This window comes from Hordeum vulgare, chromosome 6H (assembly GCF_904849725.1).
Source record: "Hordeum vulgare subsp. vulgare chromosome 6H, MorexV3_pseudomolecules_assembly, whole genome shotgun sequence".
Classification (NCBI taxonomy): Eukaryota; Viridiplantae; Streptophyta; class Magnoliopsida; order Poales; family Poaceae; genus Hordeum; species Hordeum vulgare.
The window spans coordinates 117,038,713-117,044,712 of NC_058523.1; the positions used below are offsets into that span (position 1 = coordinate 117,038,713).

The window sequence follows — 6,000 nt, forward strand, 5'->3', positions numbered from 1 at the left end:
CAACCTTCTTTTTCTGTGAATCTTCATAGCGCCAAAGACAATATTTCGCTATGTGATTAGTTTTCTTACAAATTTGGCACTACCCTTCATACTCACCATAACCTTGAAAGTTGTTGTTGTCATCGCCGTAGCCATGACCATAGCCAGCTTGGCGCCCTTGATTGTTGTTGTAGAAGGGGCGATCATGATCATATTTGTTGTAGTGGTGACCACGACCACCGTTGTTGTTGTAGTAGGCACGGCCGCCACCATTGTCGTCGTTTTTGTTAGAGTTGTGGTAGTCATCTCCGCCGCTGTTGTTGCCACCACCATTAGTGGGTTTAGGCGAGCCACGGTTGTATCTCTTGTCGCCGCCCCCTCGATTCCTCGCAGCTATGTTGGCAGAGGACTTGAAGCCGTCCGCACCAGGCCATGTAAGAGCTCGACCCTCTGGTCAAAGTTTGATACCATAGAAAATAGCTCATCAACAAAGACAGGCTCAATGCAACCATCTAGGACCGAGATGATGGATTGATAATCCATATCCAGCCCCACAAGGATGAAGGACAACAACTCTGGTTCTTCAATGGGTTTACCTGTAGCTGCAAGTTCATCCGCCAATGATCTCATATAACCAAAATAGGCAGCAGTAGATTGGGAGCCTTTGTGGGCATTAGAAATAGAGATGCGGATTTTGTTCACTCGAGACTTGGATTGGGTTGCAAACATGTTGGATAGGGCTGTCTAGATTGCATGCGATGTCTCAATCGAGGCCACCTGGACTAGGATTTCTTTGGAGAGTTTATTGAGCAAATAGGCCACGATTTGCTGGTCTTGGATCACCCAAGGGATGTTTGAAGGATTGGGAACAATCTGTTCCTTCCCATTAGAGTTTTTGGAGGAGATCGTTTTGGTAGGCTCCTAAGTTGTCTGGTCGATATACCCATAAAGGCCGGCTCCCATGATCTTGGAACAAGCCTGGGCATGCCATAGGATGTAATTGGTGTGGCTGAGTGGTTCAGAGGTAGTGTTGTTCAAGCCAGAGAAGAGGATAGAGGTGGAGGAGGAGGCCATGAATGCGGGTTTTGGTTTGGATCTGAAGAGAGTTTTTGTAGCGGCTTGGTTTGATCTAATGGAGAGCTAGATGTGGAGGAAGAATATGGCTCTAAGTACCATGTTAACTTTGGTGAAGAGCCTCAACCTCCAAACAGGAGGCCCGTGTGGTTTATATTGATTGTGGCGAGAGGCATCTCTCGTACGGTAGATGATGGTTTTGTTAGGATCTCTAACTATAGAAGGAGATTACACAAGATATAGGAGAAGAGATAAGAAGATAAAGAGATAAGAGAGAATCCCTAACTATCTCATACTCCTAGACGTGCAGCACAAGGCTAACAACGTTCTTTACATAATATCTCAACACAAACGATTCAAACTACCGGTAACAAAATGTGTGGTACCCCTATTGATGTTCCTCGAGAGGTAATACCCGCCTTGCACATTTGACCTAATCAGCTAATTTCTCTCTTTTTTGACTTGAATAAGTCTAAGCATATGATTATGAATTTGTTATCGTTTTAATTGATTTGATCGCATGTGTCCTGTTAATAGCTTTTTCTTGTTGTTACTTATGACCACTCTTGAGATTATTTCATTATGTGTAAACCTGATTGGGGTTTTGCTTTTCAAGCTTGATGAACTATCTGATTGAAACATATGCTTTTGATGAGACCTAATTCAAGAGAGTACACAATATAATACATACAGCCATACATTTTGACCATCCGGACCGTTTGGTTGTATGTATAGTTGTACATGTTTTATTCTTTCCTTGGTGTCATTTATTTGTTGTCTTATATTGTTGTGCACTTCAAGTATACTTTTTCCTTCATATTTCATGAAAACACATTGGTTCTTGCCTTGTATAGATTGTCGAGGTTCTTGCAGAATCTTTCACACCCAAGGAGACACCTATCCCAACTAAGGTTGCACGGCTTATGCTAGTGTCTGAAATCCTTCATAATAGTAGTGCTCTTGTGAATAATGACTCTGCATTGTGAACTAAATTTGAGGTTGATATACCTGATGTCATGGAGAGCTTCAATGACTTGTATTGCAGTATCACAGGAAGGATTACTATTGAAACTCTGAAGGTAAGGCTGCTAGATTTCTCGAGCAGTAGAGATTAACCGTTTTCCTTTGGTTGTCTTACTAATACGAGTAGTTCATTATTTTTTCTGCACGAGAGGGTTTTGAAAGTTCTACAAGTATGGTCAGATTGGTTCCTATTTTCTGATGCATATCTGAATTGACTAAAGGCTACCTTTCTTAGACCAGGCAACTTTGGGGTCACCTCATTCCACTCTCTATGTGGCGATGCACTAGAAATTGAAAAGAAAACTAGCTCTAAGGATAATTATGGGTTTAGGCTTGATGAAGATGGTGCCCTAGCCACATGAATGCAGTATCGTGATTCTCTACTGAGATTGTTGTAATGCAGTATCGTGATTCTCTTAATAGACTCTTTTCATCTCATTTCATCATGCTGAGGATGGCGGCTGGAGAGGCAACGGGTGTGGCGACTAGGGTGCTCGCACTGCCGCCGCCGGAACCTCCCACAGCCGATATTACGCGGTCATCGCCTGAGTTAGGAGTGCATTCGGATCTGGCCTCGCCGCACGTGGCGCCGAGATCAACGGATCCATTCCCGTACGAGAGATGGCCGGCGTGGTTTTCTTCGACCAGTTTGGATGGGGGAGGCGAAGTCCAATGGCAGCTCTACCTACGTCCAAAATCTCGATGGATGACGGTGAGAGATGATAGCGGGGACATTCTCGTTGGCAGATATCTGTAGAAGGACGAGATGATTTCTCACGGACTTCGGTTGGAGATTGATTTGTTCCTCGTTGCGGTGGGGAGGCCGATCCTACCATCGTGAGCAAAGGCAACTGTGTGCGATAATCACGTATGCATCGACCTTACTAACATTCTGGTACGCGATGAGTGTTGGCGGTTTGGCGGCCGCTTTTGGGTGCTCGCAGGTGACGATGACAAAGATGAACTGGAGGAGATGTTGTCGGTCGAAACTTTGCCTGAGTCAGTGCCGACGGAGGTTGGCTCATTAAGACAGATCATAACAAATAAGATGCATTCGGTCGATGGGATTCCGGTGAAGAAAAAGACGGCGGCAAAGAGGGCCGAGAAGACGACTATTCGACCTTGGATCGGTATGATCCCTAAGGTATGTTTGCCTCTGTTAACCCTTTCTGATTGCATCAAGTTGGAGGACGTCGGCAGGTGTCGGGGAAGACAACGGAGCAGGTGACGGCCAGACCGATCTGGGAAATTTGGACAGAGCGTTTGAATTTAATTCTTGGAGTGATTGGGCAGATTTACCAGATTCTTCATTGGGCTCGGCCATAAGTGGGTATATGGCCCAGGGAAGATCCCGCAAAGAGGGAGTGCAACATGAGAAAGTTGGCGCGCCGGAATCAATGACGATCGATCGATCTGTCATGCAAATATTGCCCTTGCCTGATCCTGAACCAAACACGGGTTTGCCGATTACTAGGTATACGGCCCAGGTCGGAGCCCATGAGATGGGAGGGCATGATGAAAACAACGCTACGGCGGATTCGATCACGAGTGTTCGATTGATTTTTCCAAGGCCTCTCGTGGCTAGGGTTCTCCCGCGATGTGTTCGGCCAGAGTTCCCGATGCTAGGTATGGGTCGTGCCCTGCGCTTGCCATTGGTCAAGCTTGCCCTACCTACCATGGCGGGGCACGGTAACAACCCACCGCCGCCGAAGCTGGCTCTTCCTCGTGCATGTACTATTGTGGGCCCTTAGCAAATGCATGCGGCACGTGAGGTGAGGCCGGCGGCAGAACCACAGGGTCTCGTCCATGGTGCTGCAGGCGGTGCCGCTCGACAGGGTGACGTTGCTGAGATGCAGCACAGTGGGCAGTGGGGCGATGATGGTTTTAACGCCTATGAAGAAGGGCAGCATTGCGGGTCCTCTTCCAAGGGTGAAGGTCGCGGTTATGCTTGGCAGAGTAAGGGAGGTGTGGGGAGAGGTTTCAATGGACCTCCATGTGGCTTCGTCGAAGGGCGGTCAGGGCCTCCGTATTGGAAGCCTAGCGGTTATCGCCCAGCTTAGGGTGGGAGGAGCGGTGGCAGGAAGCCTAATCCACCCAGGTTGCCGGCTCCACCTGTGCGGGCTACGAAGGAGGTTGTCACCAACGTCGAGGTAGAGCCCATGGCAGTCGTTGTTGGGGCTTACGCATCGGGGTTGTGTGGTCCGTAAACTACTACAATGCAGGCTCTCGCCATGGTGAAAGTGTCAGTTGTGAGTCAAGCTGTCGTACAGGATGAGGACCGTACAAGCGATACTGGCAAGGCCGAAGGAGGTGAAAGAGTTTCCAAATGGGCATGCAAGAAATAGAAAATGACTTGTCATCGTTGTAGTATGCCGGGGCATTTTGTGGCTGAGTGTAAGGCAGAGTTGTGCGACATTTGTCTCAAGCCAAAGCATGGAACAGGGAAGTGCCCTCTTCTACTAGGGACAAAGCCGGTGGTAACAATTTACGGAGTTTGCTGCCTGGACCTGATGTTTTTCGAGTCGCCGAGTGCGCCTTCGGCTGCTACGGTGGTTGATACCTCTTTGGCTACTACGGTGACAGTAACACGAGGAAAGATGACACGGGAAAAGGTGGTGCAACCGCTGCGAGAGTTGGTTTCTGCTAGTTTTAACTGGGCGCGTGTGAAATTGGATCACCAGGTGTTTCGAGTGGATCTTCCTTCAAGGGAGGATCTTGCACGATTGCTTAAGTTTGGGATGAGTAGAGTGCCAAATAGTAATTGTGTGCTCGAGTTTAACGAGTGAAAGTCTAAGGAGCCCAGGGGACACCTCTACCTCAGATATGGATGAGGTTATCAAGGGTGCCACCTATGGCACTCAATGATTTCTTGGTAGCCTGGAGTTTGGGCTCTCTGGTTGGCAAAACAGAGGACGTTGATATGTCGTTCACCCGCGCTAACGGGGTAGCCCGTCTTCTGGTCAACATGGTTGACATTGAGGTTGTTTCGGATGTTGTAAATTGGACTTATGCGGGCATGAGATATAGCCTACAAATTGAGATTGAGAGTCTGCCGTTATTTGAAGAGGAGGATAGAACTCAGGATGTGCATATGACTGATGGTGATGAGGGTAGCGATTCTCCAGAAAAGAAAGGGTATAATGGTTCCAACAATGATGGTGGGGGTTCGTAGAGTGGCCTTGACAAGCTGGAGTGTGGCACTGGTGGGAGGGGGTGCCCACCTCCATGTCCGTTAATACCTTGAGGTTCTGTTCCTTCGGCGTTGCTTCTGCTCCAAGCCACCTATGGAGTCACAAGGTTGAGGTGATGATCCCGCAGAATTCAGTTGTCAGCTCTCACACTCAGGGTTGTTGTGGCCTCTAATCGGGGTGGCGACATTCTGATGATGCAGGCCATGACTCATGTGGTGCTACCTTCCGCACGGCACATGAGTACGGTGGGCATGACGAACGACGCGAAGGAGGCCAAGTCGACCATCTCCCCTCCTAGGATAGGTCCGCCTCTGCACAGTTTCGTTGTTGCTCGTGAAGTCATTCTTGGGTTGTCGGTCTCGGGCAGCGGGCTGATATCTAGGGTGCCGCGGTCGGCCTTAACAGGGTCCTCGTGCGGCCCCAGTGTGGGCGAGTCGTCAAGGACGGGCCCCTATGACTGGTAGAGGTGGACACATGGCAGGCGGACAAGTCCAAGTTATGCCTTCGACGGAGGACGTCATCACATTTGGGGGAATTCCGGACCCGGTGTCCGGAGACATACGCTCAACTCTAAAGGATTCAGGCACCGCCCAACGCTGATGACTTGCACATGGGTCGAGCTATGTGAGCGACGAAGCTTCATAACATCGAAAACACTACAGTTATGACAGTTAACACTAGTGTTTTGATTTTACATTTTTTGGAAGCTGAAATTATCGAAAATGCTAATTTC

General features: G+C 48.5%; 1 pseudogene; it reads left to right on the plus strand.

The window, feature by feature from the left end:
- Positions 1-2,438, plus strand: part of LOC123405194 — an 82,074-nt pseudogene extending 79,636 nt beyond the window's left edge.
- The last annotated feature ends 3,562 nt before the right edge of the window (positions 2,439-6,000 follow it).